General features: G+C 41.1%; 1 protein-coding gene and 1 pseudogene across 7 annotated transcripts in view; both read left to right on the top strand.

Moving 5' to 3' along the window:
- The first annotated feature begins 753 nt into the window (after positions 1-753).
- LOC124509873 (prothymosin alpha-like) lies at positions 754-1,142 on the top strand (annotated as a pseudogene).
- Positions 1,143-7,978: 6,836 nt separating this feature from the next.
- Positions 7,979-27,332, top strand: part of FIRRM (FIGNL1 interacting regulator of recombination and mitosis) — an 82,319-nt gene continuing 62,965 nt past the window's right edge. For 3 of the 7 annotated variants that reach the window (XR_006961648.1, XM_047077014.1, XM_047077012.1), the window contains exon 1: positions 8,612-8,885. The gene's annotated coding sequence lies outside the window, so the exon portion shown is untranslated. Of the gene's footprint in view, positions 8,063-8,608; positions 8,886-27,332 lie in introns of those variants that run through there. The other 4 variants (XR_006961649.1, XM_047077017.1, XM_047077009.1 and 1 more) reach the window with 3 other exon arrangements.

Genomic DNA, 27,332 nt, shown 5'->3' with positions numbered 1-27,332 from the left:
AGTTGAATGGATAAAGAAGTGGCACATATATACAATGGAATATTGTTCAGTCATAAAGAAGAATGACCTCTTACCATTTGTAAGGACACGGATGAAGCTAGAGAGTATAATGCTAAGCAAAATAAGTCAGTCAGAGAAAGACAAATACCATATGATTCACTCAAATGTGGAATTTAAGAACTGAAAGGAGCAAAGGGAAAAAAGAGAGAGCAAGAAACCAAGAAACAGACCCTTAACTATAGAGAATAAACTGATGGTTAGCAGAGGTACTAGAAGATATTGAGGCGGGTAGCTTTTTCCCATATGGTTTTCTGTGGGTGAGGGGATGGGGGAGGTGGGTGAGGGGATGGGGGAAATAGGTGATGGGGATGAAGAAGTACACTTGTTATGATAAGCACTGGGTGATGTATGGAAATGTTGAATCACTATCTTATACATTTGAAACTAAGATAACCCTGTATGTTAACTACATAGTAATTAGATAGATGGATAGATGGATGGATAGATGGATGGATAGATGGATAGATGGATGGATAGATGGATGGATAGATAGATAGATAGATAGATAGGTAGATAGATGATAGATAACTTGCCTAAGATCTCATAGCCTGTGAGCGGTAGAACTAACACCCAAACCAGGCCTATCCAACTTCTACGTGTATGTTCTTGGCTGCCACTCTGCCTCTGCTGTAATTACCCTGATGATTGCCGTTTTAAAAACCCTGCTGCACGGGATCACTGGGGAGCCCTGCTATGTCAGATGTGGCAGTGGATGCTAGGTCCGAGATCACCACCAAGGATCGAAAGGGGAAGTAGCAAGTTGCGGAGGAGGCGGTGGAATGAGGAGATGCGCCTGCTGGTGGGAGCGCTAATGAAGAAAGTAGGGGCAGAACGTAGATGGAGAGGAAGAAGAGGAGGAAGGCGATAGAGAGGAAGGGGATAGAGAGGAAGAAAGGGGAGGAGGTAGGTGATGGAGGAGGTAGGTGATGGAGGAGGAAGGCGATGGAGAGGAAGGGCATAGAGAGGAAGGGGAAGGAGAGGAAGATGAGAAATGAGAGGTAGTTATGGGCAAGCGGGCACTAAGGGTGCTGAGGATGATGATGCTTGATACCATGAATCAGAAGACCGATGAGGAGGACTAGTCTGCAAAAAGGGAAAGTTAAACTAAAAATAAATGAAAAATAAGTAAATAAATAAATGACGGGAAAGCTGCCATGACCCCTTCCGCGTGGATGCCCCATGTCAGGATCCGAACGTGGGCACCAGGGGAGGACAGAAGAGCCAATATTCCCAGGGCCCTGCTTTTTCTCTTGAAGGTGCTTTAAAAAGGGAAATGGTTTGCAATTTGTAGTCTTATAGTTTTTTTTTTTTATAGTTTTGTACCTGTTGTGAGGGGTCAGCCATTTTTAAGGATCTGGGATGATCTAACCGGCCTTCAGCGTGTTTTCTGTCCTACTTCTGACTCTACCTATGGTGTGACCACGTTTGCTGTAATCTCGAAGTAGAAAAATAAAACTTGTAAAAAAAAAAAAAAAGGCGACGGCAACAAATCCTGTTCCGAGTATTCCAGGAACTTTTTTGTGTGTTTATACCTAGTGGTACTATCAGTAGTTGGTTGGTATAAAGTGGTTAACGAGGCCAAAGAGAAAGCTCTCCTCTTCTCCTCCTCCTTCTTCTTCTTCTTCTTCTTCCTCTTCCTCTTCTTCCTCTTCTTCTTCTTCTTCTTCTTCTTCTTCTTTTGTTTTTGATATAAACTGGCTGCTTATGTTTTGGCGTGTGTGTTGTATATGTGAAACACTGTTGGCCAATGATAAATTGGAACTTCATGGTCCTAAAAAAGAGAGGTGTGGAAGGACTGATTTATTACGTGGGGTCCTTTGCCAATAGGTGATGTTTGCCATCATCCCGTTTTATTTCCTGTCCATTAGTTGCTGGTGTCAAATTTTTACTGAAAAATGGGGGTCATTCTGGACCTCGTAATGATGACTTCTCATACAGCATTGTGCTTTCTGTTGCATCCCCAGCCCCCGACTCAGCCCGGCTTTTAGTAAATGGTCACAGATATGTGTTGAATTAATAAATGAACGAAGTCACTCGAACTGTAAAACGTTTGCTCTTGTGTCCTAATCGTGCATTTCACAACAGTGGGTGTCCCAGGGAGGAAGTGTTCTTTCTACTTTAATTTTGTGCGGTGTAAAGACAGAAAACCATATGGGAAAAAGCTACCCGCCTCAATATCTCCTAGTACCAACCTGAGTGCCAACTTGGAGAAGCTAAGTGAGAAGTTTGAGGAGGCTTTTCCACATCCCTGTTCATGCTGAGCGCCTGCCTGTAGTCAGATCACAGAAGAGCAGGGAGCAGTTCTTACGGGGGATGCGTCACGCTGAAAATAATGAGGCTCAAATATTATGTGTTTTTATATTTGAAAGCAGTAGAAGATTTTTCTCAATAAGGAATTGTTCTGACCCGTAGCATTTGCAAACCCTTTTAAAAATATCTTAAAATTCTACTATGGGGCACCTGGGTGTTTCAGTTGGTTAAGCTCCCCACTTTGGCTCAGGTCATGATCTCACGGCTCTTGGGTTCGAGCCCCGCATTGGGGCTCTGTGCTGACAGTTCGGAGCCTGGAGCCTGCTTCGGATTCTGTGTCTCCCTCTCTCTGTGCCCCTCGCCCCGCTCATGCTCCGTCTCCCTCTCTCTCTCTGCCCTCTGCTGTTTGTGCTCTCCCTCTCTCTCTCAAAAATAAAGAAACGAACTTTAAAAATATTTTTAAAATATCTTCAAATTCTACTAGAATATCTGGAACCTTCCCAACGAATTCTGGGAAGTTATAACCTTCATATCAAAGCTGGACAGGGCTAGCACAAACGGAGGAAACCAATCTCTTTTATGATGAGGACGTCGAGGAGGAAGAGTCCTGGTCTGGACCCCTCCCCCACCGAGTCAGCCACCCCAGCGCAGCCTCTGTGTCCGCAGACAAGGGCCACCTACGTGTGATGTAGGAGTCCAGGTAGCCAGCCGCATCCCGTTCACTGTTTGGCAAGTTGAGGCCAAGTGGATGTTTATGGGGGCACAGAGCATCTGGGGTGATGACAAGATAAATCCGGCAACGAGGAGCCTGCAGGCATCGTGCAGCACGAGGACTGCGGAGGAAGATTCGCGGCTGGCTTTCAAAGTAGAATTTTTTTGCTCTCTGGATGTTGGCTTCCTCGACCTTTGAAGGTCAGAGGTTCCTTTCGTTGTTCAACGATGTTGATTTTGGAGAGAGCACAAGAGTTCAAAAACCCACTCCCCTGGGGAATGTTACAGGAATACAGAGGGCAGTTTCACAAAGCCAGCAAGGCCTTCTCTCTGCTTCTAACAGATAGGAAGACAGGAAGAGATGAACAATACCCTTTTAAGAAGCTCAATTTTATCACTTTATCTTACGGAGAGATGCCTCCAGCCAGTCTGGCTAACGGCAATCAGCACGGGAGCAAGTGGAATGTTTCCCTTAATTAAGAGAGCCTTGTCTGACTCGGGGAAATGAAACACTTTCTCCAACATGAGCGGGCTGTAATTCCCACTGATAGAACCCTCAGGAGAAATGAGGCGATTATCTGGAGTGGTCAGAAATGAGTCACTTTCCTGCTTTGAAATATTCGGAAAATTGAAGCAAAAGTACATTCTTCTGAGTTTTCTTTATCTAATAGACAACTGACTAATGGCTTCACTTTGCCGAAGTACTGGGAAGCAGCACGAAATAGAAGAAAAGTCTGGTCGCTGCAGTTATGCAAATCAGCAAAGCCAAAGAACATTGTGGGTACTGCCACAAATTGGCTGTGTGATGTTCCGCAAGGTGTTAAATCTCTCTGAACGTCAGGTTCATCATCTGTAAAATAACAGGGATCTGTGAAATGGGAATTCTTTCTACTTTGTCAAGCTGTGGTTTTTAAAAGAACTAAAAATAGATGAGATAACATGAATAGAGCACTTGGCATATAGAGTCACTCAATAAATAGATAGCATCACGTAAAATGCCATTCGAAACGCTACTTTTAGACTTCGCTATTCAGAGGTGGGCTGAGCTGGGTAGGCCAGACGGCAATTGAGAATTTGCCCGGCCTTTGGATCAGGACTAAACAATTGTTAGCAAATGCCTGAATCCTAAAATAGGCCCTATCAGCCTGGGCAGGTGGGAGATTTCCAGGCTAATGTTGTGAAGTCTTTTCCTTGAGAAACAGGGCCTGGATGGAATGAAGGAGAAGAAATAGGAAAGACTTCCCATGGTAAAGCAATACAGCCCTCTAGAAAGTCTGGAGAGGATGGATTGAACCTCTGGAAGGTGAAGTAGGAAAAGCACTTGACCTTCCTGTGAAAGGTACCAAGGCCTACGAGAGCCCCCAACGTGTATAACCACCACCGCGGCAACGGTTCCCAAAATCTGTTCCAAGGAACGCTACTTTCCAGAGGTGTGAAAAAAATATCACAGGCAAATAAGCTTGGAAACCCTGCATAGTATAGCTCCTTTCTTGAAGAGTCTTGATACACCTTAGCATGTTAAAGGTTCTGAGAAGTCCTCCAGAATAGAAATGTGTTTCATGTCTGTCTAACTCAGTGTTTTCCCAATCGACTTGATTATGGATACCTTTACCCTACAATACCATTCTCGGATGTACCTGTAATAGTATGGAAAAAATATCCACACAGTTAATCATTCTGGCCATGACTTTTAATAACAGAACATTGGGAACAGTCTAAATGAAAATGCATAGCATTTACCCTTTCTCCATAAACTATGTGTATATGATTAAAACTCACAAAGCCCTAGAGAAAATGACTCACCCGCTAGCTAGGGGAGATTCTACCAACGTATCCTTGCCCTTCTTGTGTGCTGTGTCAACTATTCAAATCCCAGTCTTAGCGAAATTACCAATTACCAAACGTCGTGTCCATTCGACACTCAAATCTGCAAATAAATGATCTTTGTAAGCCAAGGGCCCACTTACAGACAAGTGTTTCTATAAACATTGGTTCTCCTCTAACAAAAATAGTCCTGTTGATAAAAATAAGGAAAACGTTTTGTACAAGACTAACTTTCTCAGCCTCCTACCTACATGAACGGACATATAAGATGTTTTCCTATCATTTTTTCCATCTATCTTATAACTTTGGCACTGGTCTGGACACTCATTTTTCCTTTTGCACATAGTCATGTAAAAGTTCAGGGTAGCAAAAACTTGTTTTGAGATTGGTTTTGCTGAGTGATTGATCCCAGAAGAAATTTGGCTTTGCTTTTGCAAAGTTCAGCATAATAGCATGTGAATTTTTCAGAGCTAATCGTTTTTAGAACTATTTTTTATTTGGCTAGGTGTTCCAAGACTATTGTGGCAGAGGCTTCCTGCCTTAGAACAGACTGGTTACTAATAAGCAGATTCTCTCAAAATGTTGTAAATATAAAAATTCCAAGGCAAATATGATATACTCCTAGTTTATGCTATTTCTGGAGACTTAACAGAATCAAAGGAAGTCCCAACAAAGCAAAGAAAAAAATTACAAAAATTATGGAAGGTGGGAGGAAGGCAAATAGGGACCAGATGAGGAAACCTATTGGAAGAGGGGATCTCTTCAAAAGCTAGACAGCACACTCTTTTGGTGAGGCTGAGGGAAAACATTGCTTTCGTACATTGCTGGTAAGGATGGTAACCACCATTATAGAGAGGAATTCGGCAATATCTAGCAAAACCACTCATGCATTTATTCTTTGACCAAGCAATCCCACTTCTAGGAATTTGGGGTAAAGATACCCTCCAACAATATCAAAGTATATATGCACAAGCTTATACATGATGGTAAAATTTTAATAGCAAAATATTGGGAACATTCCAAATGGACAAAATAGGAAACAATGAATAGACTATGATACATCTTGACAATGGAGTGCTGTTCAATTCTGTTGTTCCTTAAAAAAAATCAAGGTACCAAGGGGTATATAGTGTGCCCCCTTCAGTATGGAAGAAGGGAAGGAAGAAAAATATGTGGTCATCTGCTTATTTGCAATAGTAAGCACAAGAAGGATAAATCAGAGGGGCGCCTGGGTGGCTCAGTCGGTTGGGCGTCTGACTTCGGCTTAGGTCATGATCACACAGCTCTGTGAGTTCGAGCCCCGTGTCAGGCTCTGTGCTGACGGCTCAGAGCCTGGAGCCTGCTTCGGATTCTGTGTCTCCCTCTCTCTCTGCCCCTAACCCACTCACATTCTGTCTTCATCTCTCTCAAAACTATGTAAACATTAAAAAAAATTTTTTTAAGAAGAATAAATCAGAAACTTATGAGATTGGTTATCTCTTGGTGTTAGTGGGGACAGGGTGGAAGAGAGTGAGGCTTCTCTGAGTATGTGTCTACAGATGGTTTTGACTTTGAGACCATATTTACGTTTATATATTCAAAAATAAAAATAAACTAACATGAACTCAGAGAAGGCAAAAAGAGCCAATCCAAATACCAGTGACACAGTATTCTGACTGTCCATGCTCAGTGGATAGATTCTAAGAACAAAAAGAATTGCAAAAATATCTTGGACTTTAGCTCGTAGGATTTCATTGGTAGTAACATTGATGAGCTATGTTTTGTGTCTTATAAGATTGAGTAAGCGAATAAATATATTGATGGTATCAGAAACTAAGATTACCACTGCCGGAGATGAGAAATATAAATGTGTATTTGACAAATGACAGAAAGGCCCTGTGGTGAGGTATCTATACAAAGTCATTAAAAATAAATAAATAAATAAATAAATTAATTAATTAATTAATAAAACATCTCCTAGCTCTATCCACTGATAGGGCCTAGACTCAGTGATATCCTAGTGGAAATAAGCACATCACTTGCCCAGCGCTTGATTTCTAAGTACCTTTTTCCACTTAAAGGGAACAAGGTTTCCTTGGGGAAATGACATTTACTTGTTTATTTGTTTGTTTGTTTTTTTGTTTTCTTGTTTGTTTTGAGAGAGAGGGAGAGACTACGTGGGAGGAACAGAGAGAGAGGAAGAGAGAAAAATCCCAAGCAGTGCGGAGCCCGATGCGGGGCTGGAACCCGCGAACCGTGAGCTCATGTCCTGAGCCGACACCAAGAGCTGGCCGCTTAACTGACGGAGCCGCCCACACTCCCCTAAGAAGATAGTTTTTATATTTAATTCAGTATCTTGGTAGTTTTAACTTGGATGTTCATTGCATTGCCGGAAATGGAAAGCAGCATGGTTTCCTTGGAAAATGTCTGCTTCTGCCCTTATTTGTGTGTGCCACTTAGAGTCATACAGGCCTTTTGCCTAGTAATGCAGGAGGGCTATAAAAATGTTTATACCCTTTTGCTCAATGATATGACTCTTGAGAATTTATTCTAAGGAAATAATTTAATAGTAACAAAAGACTATTAGCACACGACCTAACAATTTGATTTGGGCGACCAAGTACTGGAAACAACCTAAATGTCCATTACGGAAATCAGTAAATTTAAATTTACTGAGACCAGTAAAATGCTTGTTATGAGGATCGTGGCAAGTTGGAAGGTCATCCCGATGCTAAATTTTAAAAGCGAGCTGTAGAAGTTGTTCTCAAATTTGTTCACCAACCACAACTTCTAGCAAAGTACGGGCACATAAGGAGGAGATGATACACGAAAGGTGGTTGTTAGATTGAAGAATTATGGTTGATTTTGCCGCTGTGATTTTGTTTTTTCCTTTCACACTTGAGGCACCATTTGAATTTTAAAACGCAAAAGAGTTTTGCCACTTTGAGGGGAAAAGAGACATGGTTGATTATTCTGTTCTTCCCGGAGCCTTGGCAGTCTCCTCATGTGTAAAATGAGGACGCTCATTCCAGTTTGGATGAGGTGGTATTAAGGAATCTAGCTCAGTGACTGGCATATGGAAGATAGTTAATAAATGGTTATCAACTTTTTTTGTTCCTCATACCCACACATGGTAAGGCAAAGACCTCCCCCTGGGAGGTCCAGCGTGGAGGGAAGAGCACTGTCCCCCCAGAGAGAAGACCTTAGGCAAGATGGCGGTTCCAGAGCAGACAACAAGGTGAGATTTCAGGAGCTGGTGCCTCCCTTAGAAACAGCTATTTGCTAATTACCTTCGTTCAGGGCTTCCCTTATTCATTGCACTTTGCTCACCCTTCTGTGAATGGAGGCAGAGGGAAGATAGCCAGGCTTGCTCCTATCTGTTTAGTGTGCTGTTTAATCTGCCTTCAGTCTTTCTTGTCCATTCCACTGGAATGTAGATGTGCATTTAAATTCCTGTTCTGCCATTTACAGTGTGACTCTGGGCAAGACTCTTATGTTCTCTGAACCTCAGTTTCTTCGTTGGGAAAATGAGAATATTAATCTATACCCCGCCTGCCTCTCAAGGGTTTTGTAAGGTCTATAACCCAAACACAGGAAAAATGCTGTTAGCATTATTCTGACAGATGATAGCAGGAGTGTCATTAACTCCACTGGCATGTTCCGGGCTCAGAGAGTATGGACTTAAAAGGGTTTATCCTGAAAAATAATGACTTCCATTCTATTTTTTTTTATCTCCATCCTCCACCACCAGCCCTCAGGAAATGCTGAAATTTACATGGTTAAAAATAAGTCTTGCTTGGTGTCTGACATACACATGTTCACACCATATTTTGGAAAACTGGTTCTATTTGTGTTTTCTGTATATAAATTAGGGAGGTATTATTAAGGAGCTAGAGGACTACACATTTTTCAGTAAATATTTTGTCTTTCACAGGATGTCCTAGACAGTAGATAAGCCCCCAGTGATTGACGACTGCTAACCAAGACGTGGATGGATACGGGAGTCAAAATGGAGCTCCTACCAGCCTGAGTGAGGACAGGCACAGGGTCCAAATGAAGAGGTAAGAGGTTGTGAAATGTTGGTTAAGTGTAAAAATCGTGACAGTGTGTTGTGGGAGAAATGTCAACAGCTATCAGAATTTTACCTATTGACCCAGAAATACCCGTGTAGATAAACATATAAAACGTTGTTCATTGCAGTACTGCTCATAATAGCCAAAAGGAAAAAAAATGTAACAATGTACATAAAATGTAAAGTTGGGGGAGTAAAAAAGAAGTTCTTTTAGAACTGTTCAAACTTAAGTAGCCATCAACCCAAAATAAACCGCTCTATACCTCGGTGTCATATGGGAACCTCATGGTAACCACAAACCCCAAACCTAGGATAGATAAACAAAAAAGTAGAAAGCCAAGTGTAACACTACAGAAAGTTGTCAGTCACGGGGAAAGAGAGCAGAAGAAAACAGGGAACAGAGCAATTAGTACAGTGGTTAGTATGAGGGGGGAAAAAAGGCTCGGTAAAAGCTGGGAATGAACCACTGAGGATAGGAGCAGCAGACCCCATAGAAAGAAAACTACGAGCCAAATATGTGACATCTTCCTGAAAGCAGATTTACTGTAGGCTGGAAGCCTGCACTTACAATGTAGAAAATGGGGGTTATAGCCAGTAAAAAGAGTAGCATCTGTGCCTCTTCTTACCATCCACGTTGTCAGTTCTACAGGTCTCTGATGCTTTGCTCTTTCTTTTTTCTGTTGTGCCCAACCTTCCTGTTCTTCAGATTGAATAATTCTTATGTAACTAACCGCAAGTTCATTAACTCTATTCTGTCTTCTCTACTTTCTGTGGAGTCCAGCCAGTGAATTTTTTTTTTTTAATTTTAGGTACTCTATTTTTTCGTTCTAGAATTTCCCCATTTTTTTTTTTTGTAGTTTCCATTTGTCTGCTGAGGTTTCCTATTTGGTCGTTAATTATGCCCATATTTCCCTCTACATTATTGAGCATGATTATAATAGATACTCTGAAGTCACTGTTCCAGGTTTGAACACCTGGGTCTCTATTGCATGGCCTTTTGTCAAGTATGAGTCACATTTTCTTGTTTATGCATATGTGGGATAATTTTTGGTTGCCACCTGGGTATTTTGAACTATTTATTGTGGAGACTCTGGATTTTCCAAAGAGTATGATTTTTTTTTTCTACCAGGCAGGTAACTTAATTGAATTCAAACTTGAGACGTCAGCCCCTCTACAATAGGCAGCAGCAGATATCTTTGTTCAGTTCTTTAACCCTTAGTCATATGCTTGACTATACCATGTATACATGTAGGCTGAAGATTTGGATACAATATATACAGAATTTGGGGCCCCCTTTCTCCAGATGTCTCATTTTCTGGATTCCGTCCTTCCAGCTCCCATGACTGCCCTGAATTCTGCCTTCTGATTCTTCAGATTGATAAGATTTTGGACTTTCTAAGTTTTAGCTTGTTCTGAGGTAAAAACCTGAAAAAATGGGAAATTTTTTCATCTTTGTGCTATTCCCTTCTTCCGAATGTGGACACCCTTCCAATGTCTACAGGCTGCAAGTTGCTCTCCAGAGTCCAGAATTTACGGCTCTTGTCTTTGGGAGAGTTGGTCTCAGAGGAACTACTGCTCCATAACTGGAAGCTGGAAGCCTCTAAATATAACTGGTTTCTGAACAGCATTTTTCTTTGGAAAGGACTTTCAGCTACTTCCTGTACACTTCCTCGTTTCCTGTTTTTCTCAGCCATGTGCTTTTTATTTTCTTACTTCCTGAGTCACATATGTCTGTACTTCTAAATTGACTGATTGTTCCCAAGTGTCCCCTATACTGTTAAATACAAGCCCCCAATAGTAGCAATAGGATGTTTTTAAATAGACCTTATTTTTAGAGAAGTCTTAGGTGCATAACAAAACTGAGCAGAAAGTACCGAGCTCCCTATAATTCCTTCCTGCTCCTCGTGTATGGCCATTATCTACATTCTCCATACATTTGTGCACCTGTTACAATCAATGAATCTACAGTGATATATCCTTGCCCAAAGTGCATACTTTACATTAGGGTTCACTCTTTGTGTTGTGCATTCTGTGGATTCAAATTTATAATGCTATATATCCAGCATTATAGTAGCATACAGATTAGCTCGATCGTCCTAAAAATTCTCTGTGCCCCACCTACTTGTCACTCCCTCCTGTCAACTCCTGGCCACCATGGTCCCCTTAGTTTTGACTTTTCCAGAATGCCATATGGCTGGAATCGTACGGTATGTAGCCTTCTCAGATAGCCTCTTTCAGTTAATAATTTAAGTCTCCTTCATATGCTTTCATGGCTTGATATCTCAGTTCTTTGTAACACTGAATAATATTCCATTGTATGGAGGTACTCCAGTTCAGTTATCCATTTACCTAGTGATGACACCTTGGTTATTTCCAAGTTTGGCAGTTATGAATAAAGCTGCTGTAAACATCCATGTGCAGAATTTTATGTGGATATGAGTTTTTAATTCATGTAAAAGTGTGATTGCTGCATCATATGGTAAGGGTGTATTTCAACTTTAAGAAACGGCCTTCCAAACCGCCTTCCAAAGTGGCTGTACCACTGACACTCCCACCAGCAATGATGAGAGTACCTGTTGTTCCACGTCTTCACCAGCATTTGGCATTGTCAGTGTTTGATGTCAGTTACATTTTGATGTAATTTTTCCTAGATGTTATTTTTCAAAGAAGTGACAGATAACAGGGAAAGGATATATAATGACAGCGCCGTCTTTTATTTAGAATCCATTAATTGATGATCGAGTCTCAGCCTTTTGGCTAAGATCAAGTGTAGAATCCATGAATCCATGAGATTCTCTGGCCACAATTGGTGTTTTTAACTCCGATCCTCCTCTCCCTCCCCCACCTCTGACATGCACAAGAAGTAAAGAAACTTTTCTGTTTCACTAGCTCACACTGGTTGTGTCTTTTCAGTCTCCCAGCGAGCTGAAGCGTGACTTTTGCTCTAATTAAATGAACGATTGCTCTGCACTGGTATCAGACTGTTTGAAGTGCACATCTCCTGACCTGCATTGTTAGCTCTCATAGAGCAAAACCTGTATGTATGCATGCTAGCATGACACCATAGCACGCATCGAAGCTTTTTTTTTCTTTAGTGTTTACTTATTTTTGAGAGAGAGACAGAGCACGAGCGGGGAAGGAGCAGAGAGAGAGGAAGACACAGAATCCGAAGCAGCCTCCCAGCTCCGAGCTGTCAGCACAGAGCCTGACGCGGGGCTCGAACTTACCAGCTGCGAGATCATAACCTGAGCCAAAGTCAGACGCTTAACCAACTGAGCCACCCAGACGCCCCACACATTGAAGTTTTTATGTATTGTTACATCAATTGATTCTTTCTGAATTAAAGATAACTTTCACAGCAGTACCTCCAAATCATTAATTCCACACTTCACACCCAGCCCCTAAACTATGAAAAGTGAACTGGATCAGCCTGGGAGTTAGAGACAGATGAGCACACACAACTACTATGGTTGCCTGAGAGTCTCCTCTGTCATCAGCTCCTTCCCAGTCCTCTTCTCCCTATGGACAATGAGTGTGTGGCTCAAGAGAAAATTCAGTAGGTAAATTTGCTCAATGCCTAAATTTTCCATCACCTCTCACAGTTCACAAGTGAAACAGGATAGAGCATCCAGTGCCTTGTAGATTGTCTTGTGTATAGTAGGCACTAAATGAATACATGTTCAATAAATCAATAATGAATCCTTACCTTTAGATGATGTAGGAGGCAGAGTAATCGACACCCCTCTCCCCAAACGCCCAAACTCTAATCTTTGAATCTTGTACGTTACATTGCATGGCAAGTGGGACTTTGCTGATATGACTCCACACCTGGAAAACAAATAATCCAGTGAAGAAATGGACAGAAGACATGAATAGACACTTCTCTAAAGAAGACATCCAGATGGCCAACAGGCACATGAAAAGATGCTCAACGTCGCTCCTCATCAGGGAAATACAAATCAAAACCACACTGAGATGCCACCTCGTGCTGATCAGAGTGGCTAAAATGAATAAATCAGGAAACTATAGACGCTGGCAAGGATGTGGAGAAACAGAACCCTCTTGCACTGTTGGTGGGAATGCAAACTGGTGCAGCCGCTCTGGAAAATGGTGTGGAGGTTCCTCAAAAAATTAAAAACAGATCTACCCTATGGCCCAGCAATAGCACTGCTAGGAACTTACCCAAGGGATACGGGAGTGCTGATGCATAGGGGCACTTGTACCCCAATGTTTATAGCAGCACTCTCAACAATAGCCAAATTATGGGAAGAGCCTAAATGTCCATCAACTGATGAATGGATACAGAAGATGTAGTTTATAAATACAATGGAATACTACTTGACAATAAGAAAGAATGAAATCTGGCCATTTGCAGCAACGTGGATGGAACTGGAGAGTGTTATGCTAAGTGAAGTAAGTCAGGCAGAGAAAGACAGATACCATATGTTTTCACTCATATGTGGATCCTGAGAAACTTAACAGAAGATGGGGGGGAGGGGAAGGGGGAAAAAAGTTACAGAGAGGGAGGAAGGCAAACCATAAGAGACTCTTAAATACTGAGAACAAACTGAGGGTTGATGGGGGGTGGGGGAGAGGGGAAAGTAGGTGGTGGGCATTGAGGAGGTCATCTGTTGGGATGAGCACTGGGTGTTGTATGGAAACCAATTTGACAAAACCAATTTGACAATAAGTTATATTTAAAAAAAAAATATATATATATATATAAACAAATAACCAAAAAAAGGGTACAGACCCTGAGATGGTGAGGTTACCCCAGATTGCCCATGTGAACCCAATCTAATCACACGAGACCTTAAAAGCAGAAAACCTTTCCCAGCTACATTGTAAAGAGATGAGACAGAGGAAAAACGACAGGACATTTGAATTGAGAGAATGAGTATATCCACTAGGGAGGGGATCACGAGCCAAGAAATGTGGGTCCCGTTTTGAGAAACTGGGAAAAGCACTCAGCTGACGATAAGCAAGAAAGCCCGGAACGCCACCCTAAAACCGCCAGGAACCAAATTCTGCCTACAGCTCAAATGAGCAAGGACACAGATCTCCCCCCTCGAGCCTTCAGACAGGGAATGAAATGCTGTGACATCTTGATTTTAACCAGGTAAGGCCCATGTCAGACTTCCCACCTACACAACTGTAAGATAATACGTTTGTGTTATAAGCTGCTACATTTGTGATAATTTATTACTGCAGCAATGGAACGCTAATATAGAAAGAATTCAGACAGTGAGCTCTTGCCTGAAAATCTTGCAGGTATCTGGGCCTACGCTGGACAAGCTTCTCAGAAGATTAGCTAGCTCTATGGCAAACCATTATGCCCAGACCTCCAGCCTCACTTTCTTAGGCTCACTCTATGGCCAGTATATCCAAAGGAAAACCAAAGCTGGACCCTGAGTAGCTGGGAAGAAAAACGGGATTAGAAATGAGTTGTGTTCCAAGGGAGGACAAGGGGTAGGACCCTGGATTCTTTTCTCACATGTCTCTGGCTGCAGTCACAGTAGCCTGTTGGAACCTGGTCATAATTAAGGATATAACAGTAATAATGGCTCTGACTTGCAAGGACTCCAATGTCCCATCGCACTAGTTGCACAAAACCGCTTGGAAATGAGCTTAAATGGGGGATTTCCTGAACATATTCCCTATTGTTACAAAGCTGAGTTGGCTTCCTCACCCACAATTATGCCAAGCAGTCACACTGCACAGCCCCTAGGGACGTGATAGTGCTGATTTCTTTCCACATAAGCGACTTCTTAATAGACTTGAGTACTCAGAGCAAAAGAGTCAATGGCTTTTCCACTAGAAGTCAAATTGGCTATCCAACTGGAAGGGAAGACTGGAAGAGGGAGCCGCAGAGTAGATTGCCACCTGACTCCGTCGTGTATTTCTTTATTTTACTTCTCAGCAGGACGTTATTTCAGAACATCAGTGTGATTTGCGTTAAGTCGTGTCTCTGGGGATTGATCCAAAGGTAATTGTGGCTCGGACAAGGAAGATCTAGTTGGGTGCCTAGACTCACGTGGTTGACTTCAGATAAGTGCAGCTGGTAACGCCAGCGAGTAATGACTCTCAGATTCTATTGAATGCCCTGTGCTGAGCAGGAAAAAGTATGCTCTGGTCCATCCCACAGACAACTTGAAAACTTCCTTCAGGAGTCTAACTGTGTCACCAAGGTACAATTATTATTAACTAAACTCCTAGGTGACTATTTTAGGGACTATTTTACAAATTAGTGTAACTGGCAGGGGATCTAAGGCAGCAGATGATGCTATATACGATTGACTGTCCACACTGCTAAAATAAGTTGTTTTATACGTTTGGTAGAATTCATTTGCAGTTTCTGCTGAAATCTGAGGCTAGAGCTTTGCCAAGAATAGGTCTCTCTTTTCCAGTCTGCTACCACATAGAGGGATTTGAGTTCATTTGGCAACTCGGACCTACTTATAGGGGACTAGTCTTTTTCACATCTCTATGCTTCAAGCATTAATATAACTACCAACTCTAAAATTCCTATTCCTGGGGCACCTGGGTGGCTCAGTCAGCTAAGTGTTGGACTTCGGCTCAGGTCATGATCTCACAGTTCGTGGGTTCAAGCCTTGCGTCGGGCTCTGTGTTGACAGCTCAGAGCCTGGAGCCTGCATAGGATTCTGTGTCTCCCTCTCCCTCTGCCCCTCCCCACTCATGCTCTGTCTCTCTCTGTCTCTCAAAGATGAATAAACATTAAAAAGTCTTCCCCTCTGTCTGAGAGATAGGAGATAAAATGTACCAACCCAAGTGATGGATATAGGGTTTTTTAAAAATAATTTTCTTTAATGTTTATTTATTTTGAAAGAGAGAAAGAGAGAGTCCATGGGAGAGGCATCTAGGCGGCTCTCAGTGTTTGGTTTGTGTACTAAAGGGTTATCTTAGTCCACGCAAAAAAATACAGGACTATTGGTGTGTAAGGGAAGATAATGAGCTCAAGTTTTAACAAGCTAAGTTTGAGGATTTGAGACATCCAGGTCAATTTACTAAATAGGCAATTGGAAGCAAAGGCCTGGAGCTTAGGAGAGAAGCATAGCCTAAAGCTGGTGGGACTGTAAAATGGTACAGACATTCTGGAAAATAGTTTGGCAGTTTCTTAAACTGACCATATACTCACCATGCAGCCCAGCAACTGAACTTTGAGCACTCACTTATCCAGAGAAATGAAAAAGAAAAAAAAAGTCTGTTTTTAGAACAACTCGTATATGAAAATTTGTAGAAACTTCATTTATAAAAACCTGGAAACAGCCCAAATGTTCTTGAACAGGTGAATGCTTAAACAAATGTGGTGCATCCATTCAATGGAATGCTACTCAGAAATAAAAAGAAACATAGTTATGAGCTATATAATTTGATTGATATGTGAAATAACATGGATGATCTCAAGAGAATTAATGCTGAGTGAAATAAAAAAGTACATAGTGTATGATTTTATTTATGTAACATTTTAAAATATAACACGTAATACAAATAGAGAACATCAGTGGTTGCCTATGATTTGGGATGGAGAGTGGAATAAGGGTGTGATGTAACTATTAAGTGGTAGCAAAAGAGAGCTGTGTGGTTGAAGATTTCTCTATCTCAACTGTGGTGGTGGTTACGTGAATCTACTCCTGTGACAAAATTGCATAGAACCACACACACACACACACACACACACACACATGCCTATAAAACTGATGCAACCCGGTAAAGCTCTGTGTATTGTACCAATGTCAAAATCCAACTTTTTAAAAACTGGGCTATAGTTTTATACAAAATCGGTTGACTTGAAGTAAACTACCTTCAATAATGTGGATGAAATTCATCCAATCGGTTGAAGGTCTTAAGAGCAAACACTGTGGTTTCCCAGAATTTCTTCAAATTCTGCTTCAAGACTGCAGCATCAGGTCCTGCCTGAGTTTCCAGCCTGCTTGAATATATCTATTATACTGGAAGGAAGGAGGGAGGGAGGGAGGGAGGGAGGGAGGGAGGAAGGGTGGAAGGAAACTCCCAATCTTAAGGATTTTAGGGTCTTCATTTAGAATTGATGATGGGCGTTGAGACTCGGTGCACATAAAGAATATAGGGAGAGGAGTCCACGAAGGCCACCAGGAATTCAAGCACACTTACTCTTTGAGGAAAAGGACTTGTGGCTCACCACTTCCCTACCATGTTGTATCAGCACCATTGGCTGCCATCCTTCTCCTCTAAATATGCCTTTCCAAGCTACTTGCCAAATCTAAGCCTTCCCTTTGCACCGAATGGGAGACTCCAAACTAGTTTCTCTATCTCCGGTTCCTCCTCCTTCCAAAACAAGATACATTTTCCTTAAATTGAATTTGCAGCCTATCACTTGTACAATTAAAGATTTTTAATGTGCTCCTATTGTCTATAGGAAAAAGGCTCTGACTCCCTAGCCTGGGCATCAAAGCTCTCCCTCGTCAGACCTCAACCTGACAGCCTGGGACCAATGCCACCGCAGTGCTTGTCCACTCACTGGCCCTGTGCCTCTTGCCTAAGTCTTCTCTGCCACTGACTGTTTCTGGAGTAGTATCCTCTCTCTCTACCCATCCAGTCACTCAACTGTATCTACCCTCCAAAGCCATATTCTTGTCCCATCCCGTACAAAGCATCCCACAACTACCTCAGCCCAGTGATTTTTACCTATTCTGAACTTGAGGACATTTCCTCTGACTCTGTAATTCACACTTACTCATAGATGATCTTGTGATATTCCACGTTGACTGACTGACTTTGAATCTTCATTCAATCATCCACCCATTCAACAGATTCAACAAGTATTTATTAAATGCCAAGTCAGAATAAGATGATTGCCTTTAAGTAGAGTATGGTCATGTTGGAGATTTTATTTGCTAATTGACAAGTAGAAAAATAACTATAACGTACTAAGTTTTGTGATAGAAGAAGCATTAGTACATAGAGCAGGAGACTCTTATTCTAATCTGGAAGTCCAGGAAAGATAACCTGCAGATCAGAGTGAGCATGTATTTATGATGATACCTGCCTGTTTTTTGTTTGTTTGTTTTTTCTGCCTCAGTTGTCTGCCCTGGAGAAAGAAATATCTTTTACAGATGACAAATTCCCATTCTCAATTTCAAGGCTATTGCCCAGCTTAAATTAATCAGATATCTGACTTTGACTTAGAAATATGCTCATGAAATCTGGTGATTAGAGATCAATTCCCCAACATGATCACTTAGAAAACATGCAGAAAAGAGCTGAGGGGCCCATGGGCAGAAAAGTAAGAAATCAAAAACCATCAGTTTGTATAGGAAACACCCTGTCTAACCTAACCTTTAAATTATTATTATTTTTTTTTTACTATATTAGTCACTAGGACTATTTTCTGATTGCTATGGTAATAGACCACTTAAAACAAGGCTTTGGGGCGCCTGGCTGGCTCAGTCAGTAGAGCATGCGACTCTTGATCTCAAGGTCATGAGTTCAAGCCCCACATTGGGCATAAAGCTGACTTAAAAGTAAGTAAATAAACAAACAAGGCTTTATTAGGAATTGTCACACCATTGTCTCAGTCAAAACCACCAATGTTTGTCTTATTATTGACACTCAGGGAAACACCCAGTTCCAAGAAGGCAAAGAGACCTCTGAACTTTCTAAATGTGGACTCTGAGCGCTCTGGTCTGAACGGAAGCCGTTTGGCAAGATTACCAACCATGGCCACACAGCAAATGGAGCCCCAGCTCAGACTTAAAATGGAAGTAGGAATGAGCCAGGCAAAGATGGATACAGAGGGGGAATACCCGAGGACAGAGAGCAATATATACAGAGTGGTAAATAGTGAAAATACAAGTCAAAGCCAAGAAGAGTTCAGAGGGAATCTGAATAGTGAAGGATAAAGCTAGACAGATAAGGAAGCAGTGAGAAGCTTGTAAGCCCTAGGTGGTAAGTATCCTGGACATTATTATCCATGCAGCGGCAAACAGCTAAAGGGTCCTTTGCTCATCTATTCAACACACGCAGATTAAGAGCCTTTTATGTGCAAGATACTATTATAAGCACGAAGGATATAGCAGTGAATAAGACAACTAAAGTCCCAAGACCTCATAGACCTGACATTCCAGAGAGGGAAAGGTAGACAATAAACAAGTAAACATATAATTGCACAAGGCGATTTCAGACAATGATATTTCTTGTGAAGAAAATACAGGTCATGGACACTGACAGGGTGAGGGAAGAAAGTCTACTTAGCTTGGAATGGTTGGAAAAGGTCTCTTTGAGAAGGTAAGCACATTTGAGCTAAGACCTGAAGGACACCAAGAAGCTAGGTGTGTAAAGATACGGGGACAGGAGTTTAGAGTGAAAAGTTAAGTGCACACGCCTTGTTCAAGCAACAAAAAGAATGACAGTGTGCCTGTAGTGTATGCAGTGAGCAAAGAAGGGAAAAAATGGGATATGCTGAGGTTGGAATTATAAACAGGGCAGGATAATATAGTCCCTTATAGGGCATAGGAAAATTTATACAAATTTATCATAGATTATTTTCCAGCAGCATTTGAAAACCATTAGAGGTTTTCAGCTAGAGTGGGAGGTTTGATTTATATTTTAAAAAGATAATTATGCAGAATCAATTATGAAGAGACAGGAATGAAATAAATAAGGGGCCATTTTGGGATTGGATTAGGATTGTAGCAGTGGAAATAAATAAAAATGGCACATATTTAAGATCTCTTTTGGAGGTAGAGCTAATGCAACTTGTTTATGGATCATATGTGGAAGTAAGGAAAGGGGGGGAAATAACGGTGATTCCTATGTCTGTGCCCAAGCAACTGAATGAATGGGTGCTATGAACTGAGATAAGGAGGTTGAGAAGGAGAATAAGGATCACGAGTTTTGTTTTGCCAAATATATCTTAAGAGGACATTTAGACATACAAGTGAAGATTTCGATCAGGTACTTGCATATGAGCAGAGCTCGGTAGAAAGGAAAGAGCCAAAGAAAATACCTTGAGAGTCATTGGCTTATGCATGATATTTAAAGCGGTAGGAGTCGATGAGATACTCAGAGTAGTGAAGATAAAGAGGTGATGAAGGCTTTAGAGCTCTGGGTGCATTTAGACAGTTATCAGAGCAATATGAACTGAGAAAGGAGATTGAAATTGAGCAGGGAATGAGATGGGAGAAAAGCCAGGAAGGTGTAGCATCATAGAAGGCAAAGGAAGAGAGGGTTTTAACAAGGCAGTCATCAACTCCTGGGCAGTTGTGTAATGTAAGGACAGAAAAGTACCATTGGATTTGGAAATATGAAGTGATCAGTCCATTAAGTGAAATGGTGAGACAGAAGTCCATTGAAATGGTGGAACAGAAGGAAGTAATGAAACATGAGAACAAATGAACTGTAAGTAGCGACAATAGAGACTCTTTTGTACAAGGGAATAGAGACATGGAGTCTTAACATATCTTCTTTGTCCATGGGAAATGTAAACAGTTTGGGACATCTATACTACCTAGCATACGCCTATGCTCTTAAGTATATTCTCAGTTCTTACTGGCTGAATGATAGGATGGGTGGGTGGATGAATAACTTGTGATTTGCCACAAAAAAGGACACTGGTAACAGAATAAATAAACATTGTAGACAAGAGGCTTTAGGGCTTTGTTCTAACTTCCATGTCAGTAAAACATGAAAGTAAGACATTGGGCGGGTCCCTGAAATTTGAATACATTGTTTGCTTAGAATTTTAAAATGTGATCATTGAAATTGACATGTTTTTGGTGGAAAATGTTTGGTGTTTCATTGGTTGTGGCTAATATCTTACAAAGTTGTTTCCTGTTCAGGATAGAAAGCTTGAAGTCCCATTTAGAAAGGTCCAAGGTTCACTGGGGTCTTTAGGATTAACTGTTTCCAGAATTCTGTCAGTAACAAGAAAATTGCTAATTTACTTGATTTGTCTAGACAACGGAAAAACAATCCTCAAACAAGATCTGGTTTAAGAAGACACTTTCCATAGCAATCAGACAATAGTCTCAGTGACTAACATGGCAAGACAAAGGATGTAAGCTGTTTCCCCCAACCTCTTGCCTTATGTATCTTACCTCTCCACCCTTTGTTCCCGAAATTGTGAAAATCATAAACTTACCAAGGGCTGAACAGCCTCTGGAGAATTGCTGTATAGTCAGCAAACTTACAATGGGCAGATTTATAAGCCATGATGGTAAGTGACTAATACGAAATATCCTGAACTGAAAATGAGGGTTTTTCATTTGCAAATGGAGTCCCTTTCTCAGAGCAATTACTGCAGAAAATGTCACGCAAGCCAAATTAATATTTGGTGTCCCTCTTTGGGTGTGTGTGTCTTCTCCCTTCATAGCCTCCACAGGTGTCACTGTCCCTAGGGCTCACCTCTACACATACACACTAAAAAGTGGTTCAATAAAATAATTCAAATGAAACTATTAGTGTCCTAATGTAATTCTATTTTCAAAGGAATCCCAAGAAGAAAACACTGATGCAACAGCAGGCTCTCTACTCCATTTCAAATGTTTTGGACCTTGGGTTGGGAAGTATGCATGAATGACGGTTCCTGGGCCCCCTCCAATCATACCATCTGTGCGGGCATCTCCATGACACCAGATTTGAGACCAAAACTTACTGGGTAGCGCTTCATCTATTATTGGATTACCTTCTCTGGAAAAGTGCAAGGGAAAACCACTCACAGTTGACTTTAAGGGGATTATGGCTCTGTATTGATAATATTTGCCCAACCAATGTTTACTTAACACGTGCTGAGTGCATCTTTCTAGGGACAAGAACCTGGTAAATGTGTAGCACATATTACTTCATTTAATCCTCACAAAAAAACCCATGAGATCAGTTTCATTATCCCCATTTTACAGATGAAGAAACCGGTGCTCAGATCCAGCTACCTAACTGGTTCAAGGTTATGCAGTTAACTAAGGTACAGAAGTAAGAGTGAAAGCATGGTTTCGACCCAAAGCTTTTTCTGCTTCTCTGAGCTGCTTCTCTAGGTGAATGAGATCTGAGGTATTTCAGTAAAGAGAAGTGAGATAAAGCCAAAGGAAGACAAATTCTCAAGAAAAGGGAAATGTCTAAAATAAATAGGTTTTCTACTTCCCAGAATCTACTAGCTTAAGATATAAGGGAAATAATTCCATAAAGTTTAACAATTACAAAATAAAGAAAATATGTAGGAATAAGTTCAATAAATTTTTAGGGCTTGTGAAGACATAGGGCCTTAAGAGAAAAATCTGGATAACTGGGGAGGTGTGCCATAATACTGGATTAGAATATTTAATATTCTAAGTCTTCCAATTCTTACCAAATGAATCTGTATATTTAATATAACATCAAAGGAATAGTTTATAAATGGTCAGAATGATTGTAGAGTTTACCTGGAAAAAATAAACATATATGAATAGTGAATAACACCCTACCCCACCCTGCAAAAGAAAAGAGTTGAAAAGGAAAGTGTGAGGAAAGACTTTCCTGCCAGATATAAAATTGCATTATAAGGGTACACTGATGAAAACAGTTTGATACCTTTGCCAAAATAAGCCAAAACAATAAAGCCAAATAGAAAATCTGGAAGCATACTAAAGTATGCATAGGGATTTAAATTATGATAAACATGACATTTCAAATCATCAATGAAAGAGTAGCCCTAAATAGGGTTAAGATAACTAGCTAGTATCGGAGGGAAGAAGAATAAAAGTAGATTCCTACCTCACATTCTACACTAAGATAAATTCCAGATGGATTACCTTTAATTTTTTTAAAAAAGGGAAATCACAAACTACTTGAAAAAAATATGGATGATTAGACATATAATCTTTGATGGGACTTCTTTTTTTTTGACATCACACCAGTTGTCATAAATGAGAAGTTTTTTTTTCAATTTTTTAATGTTTACTTTTGAGAGATAGAGAGAGAGAGAGAGAGATTGAGAGTGAGAGCAGGGAAGAAGGGGCAGAGAGAGAGGGAGACACAGACTCGAAGCAGGCTTTGGGCTCTGAGCTGTCAGCCCAGAGCCCACCAGGGAACTCCCCAACCGTGAGATCATGACCTGAGCCAAAGTCGGACATTTAACTGACTGAGCCACCCAGGCGCCCGGAGAAGTTTTTAAAATACTGATTTTTAAAAATTAATTTATATCAACAATTTCTATAGACCAAGTTAAAAGGTAAGCAGCAAATAGAAAAAGAACTGAAGTATTTGTGACATATATATATTTGTAAATACGTATGAACATAAATATATACAGTTGGAAAACAATGAATATTCCCAATAGAAAAATAAACTGTGGGGGTGCCCGGGTGGCTCAGTTGGTTAAGTGTCCAACTCTTGGTTTAGGCTCAGTCATGATCTCATGGTTTGTGGGATCAAACCCTGCGTGGGGTTTTGTGTGCTGTTGAGTGTGGAGCCTGCTTGGGATTCTCTTTCTCCTTCTCCCTCTGCCCTTCCCCTGCTCATGCTCTCTCTCACTCTCTCAAAATAAATTCATTATAAAAGTAAGAAAAGAAAAATGGTGGAAAATGCAATTCGCAACAAAAAAAAAGTTTTTAAAAATCCAAATTATCATATACATATGTGAAAAGCTTCATCTCACTCCCAAAGCAGTAAGCCTTTTTTCCCCCAGAAAGAGGCAAAATATGTAAAAATACTAAGCTGTCTTTTTGGGGGAAGAAAATAAAACATTTCATGCACAAATGTTGGGCAGGTAATTGGTGCAAATTTTCTGGATGGTAATTTTTCAATATGGATCAGAAATCTTAAAAAAATATTTATACAGTTAGACCTGATAATCTGGCCAACATCATTAGGAGTGTGCACAAAGGTCTATACACAAGAACATCTGTTGTGGAATTGTTTTAATACTGAGGATACAAACGCTTTAAAAATATGGATTGAGACTATAAATTGTGGCACCATCACACAATTTATTTTACAAGACTGTTTTTAACTTTCCCACCCCTCTTCAAACTACAGCCTGCCCTAACAGCTTTCTGTAAGAATGCTCTAGCATCAGGATTTTTAAAAATTAATTTATATCAAGAGAGCAATAGAGAGTCAGTGTTTCACAACACTTTGCTAAAACCTTAAGTTGTTTTCCATCGTCTCAAAGACAAAGGCAAAGTGTCTTAAGATTTTAGGATTTGGCTCAACCGTTTTCAAGAACACTACCTTCAGCCTTTCTTTAACAAATCTTCTTTACAGCAGTACCTTCTAGAAAGTGGCTTCCCTTTCTTTTTCAATCTAGCTGCTTCTACACCTCAAGACCTACCTCTGTGAAGCCTGCCCTAACCACCCAGACTCTAGCTTTTTTCTAGATTCCTAGAAAAATGTTTTCTCTCATTCACCAGCTAGATATAAAGGTTTTTAGTGCTTAGTACCTACCCAATACAAAGTCATACAAAGTATGTGACTTACACTCATATCAGACAGGGACTTGACAGAGTGGAAGTTTGGCAAAGGTAGTTGATGAGTTAGTCAATGTGCAGAAATTTTCAGACCCGCCAGAGACCATACGTTATTTCTATCCTCATCAGCAATCAAAACTGAGGAAACAGCCATGCTATAATATAGGAAAGCCCGAAGCATTGAAATGTGCACGGAAAAATCCCCCCAGATGAAACCAACCTACGTTTTTCATCTTGATCCAAGTCGGCAAGATGCAAAAAAGGTATGAAATGCCAATGAGTGGGAAAGACTAGAAGTGTTTCTTATGAAGGACTATATCTCGACCAGATCACCTTCTTAGCACAGTTGGAGGCACCATACGTGTGTGTTCACACTAATCTTTTATCTCAGGCAATGCACACCGTGCAAGGATTCTGCTAAGTGTTGCTATCAAGGGTCTGCTGGGCAGTTCACAGTTCCAGGGCTGTTTCTTTGCACTGGACAGGAGACCTATTCCAAGTATAACTTGTATATAGTATACAACAAGTGTAACAACCTGCCATTGTTACTTTACAGATGAGTCGCTGAACTCTATGCCATTGGTTTCTCTTGGCTAAATCCCAAAGCTATGTACATCTCATTCTCTGGCTATTACTCTGCCTCCACCCCTGTGGCTGGTCCATGGGTGGAGAAAAGCCACAAAACCTTGCTCACTGGTCTTCCTTTAAATTCATAAGTATGAACTTCAAGTGGTCCCTACACTGTCACCTGCTAATCGGAGTACATTTCCCAAGTTCTAGTCATTCGCCTACTGTCTAGATGACTGCTCACACCCTTCCCTCTCTCCTCAGACTTCCAGTATCTTCTTCCCTGCCCTCAGTCTTAACGGATAACATTGCTATTTTCACTGAAAAAATAGGAGCCATCGAATGAAGATTTCTTTTTTTTCTTTTAATTTTTTTTTAACATTTATTTATTTTTGAGACAGAGAGAGACAGAGCATGAGCAGGGGAGAGTCAGAGAGAGAGGGAGACACAGAATCCGAAACAGGCTCCAGGCTCTGAGCTGTCAGCACAGAGCCCGATGCAGGGCTCGAACTCACGGACCGCGAGGTCATGACCTGAGCCAAAGTCGGACGCCCAACCGACTGAGCCACCCAGGCGCCCCCGAATGAAGATTTCTACAAAGTTCTACAAAGTTCTTCCCCGTACCATATACTTTGCATTTCCTCTTGTTACCATGGATGCACTCTCTGTGTTCGAAGGCCAACCCTTCCACATGGCTTTGAATATAATCTCTTGTCAACCAGGGCCATTGCTCCAGCATTTCCCTTCTTTCTTTCCTTCTCTTCCATCAAGTCATCCGGTGTTTTATTTTTTCCCCAGCTTAGGCAACTCTTCCCCAAATCCCACCTCTCCTTCCAGCCATCACCTTATTCCTCTTCTCCTCAAACTAGTCATACGTGATTTCTGTCCCTAGTTGCCCTCCTTGTGATTTCCTTTGAACATACTCCATTTATGCTTCCCTTTCATCACAACCACTCCACCAAAACTGCTCCTACTAATGTCACCACTGACCTTCACATTGCTAAATTCAACGGCACTCATCTTACTTGGCCAACCTACAGACAGCACTTGACACTGGCAATCTCTCCCTCCACTCATCTGTCCACTTCCAAGATATCATACTCCCCTGCTTTCCCTCTTACCTCTCTAACATACTTGCCCAAGCTCAGGCTTTTTTTTACAGGCTTTTTTTTAACAGGCTTTTTCTTTACAGGCTCTCTAACATACTTGCCCAAGCTCGGGCTTTTTTTTACAAGCTCAGTCATATTGCTACCTCGTGAGTGAGGGCTGGCCACAGTCACTTAAGACAGTAAGTGGTCAGTTCCTTTTTACCATAAAAGTGATTTCCTTCCCAACACAGGGCATATTTGTACTTCCAATGTGATTCTTCTATGTCATTCTTCATATTCTTGACCTCTATGTCAGTTGATCTACCATGAAGGAAACTAGACAAACATTTGCATTGGTATAAACAAACGTAGGTGGACTTTTGGCTTGAGTCTTAACTGGATTCACCAACAGACAACTATGAAGTACTGAGGAGTCCCCTGGGTGTAGGTTTATTAGAATTAGCAGGTATAACAAACACAGGACATACAGTTAAATTTGGGTATCAGATAAACAACAAATTCTTTTTTAGTATGCATATGTCCAGTAAAATATTTGTATTTTTTCTGACAATCCTACCTGGGACAGGACTAATCCATTTTCAAGAAAGAGCTTGGTTCTGTAGCAGATCCTTAGGGGATGGGAAGAAGGTTTGTTTTCTCATTACGACAACTTCCTCCCAGTTCTGCACCTGCCCATATCTGTAATGAACTCATAACAGAGCCCAGAGGAGGTGGAGGTGAATGTCTTGCTAGAGGGAAGAAAAACATTCTCAATATACCTGAAGAAGCTTTTGCGCTAACAGGATGTAGTAAAAAAAGTGGGGGGGGGGAGCAGAAAGTTCTGTGTGCATTCACATCAGAACAGCTTTGGTATCTTGGAGCTGTGCCCTCTGGAAAGTGTTGGTGCTTGGCAAGAGATACTGGAACCAGTGGTGCCCATTGGAAGCCCTGTCAGTACCCACTAAAGAGAGTAGGGCCTTAAAGGAAACAATGGTGCCCAGTAAGATATGGCAGTTCCTTAAAGAGGCCGTGCTTTATTTGATTCAGCATAAAATAACAATCAAGGGACATCATGAAGAATAGGCCAGATTTCCTTTGTTTCAGGCTTGGAAATAATCTTCTGAGAACTGACAGTGAAAAGAGTTCGTGGATGGTCTACACCGGGCACAACTGACTAATCTGAAGGTCAAAGACCCAGAGGGTACCAAGGCACCAATTGCTGCATCATGTGCCTGTGTCTATCGGCTTGAGATGAAGGATCATGGTTGGTTACAGTGTGACTGTCCTGTACTTCCCTGAAAATACAAGCAAGCCAGCCCCAAGTAAAGCATAAAATAAAACAAA

Source organism: Lynx rufus, unplaced genomic scaffold (genome assembly GCF_022079265.1).
Source record: "Lynx rufus isolate CCGP_SWC_20201006 ecotype Redwood Valley unplaced genomic scaffold, mLynRuf1.p SCAF_15, whole genome shotgun sequence".
In the NCBI taxonomy this organism is placed as follows: domain Eukaryota; kingdom Metazoa; phylum Chordata; class Mammalia; order Carnivora; family Felidae; genus Lynx; species Lynx rufus.
This window is presented reverse-complemented; position numbering and strand designations above follow the sequence as displayed.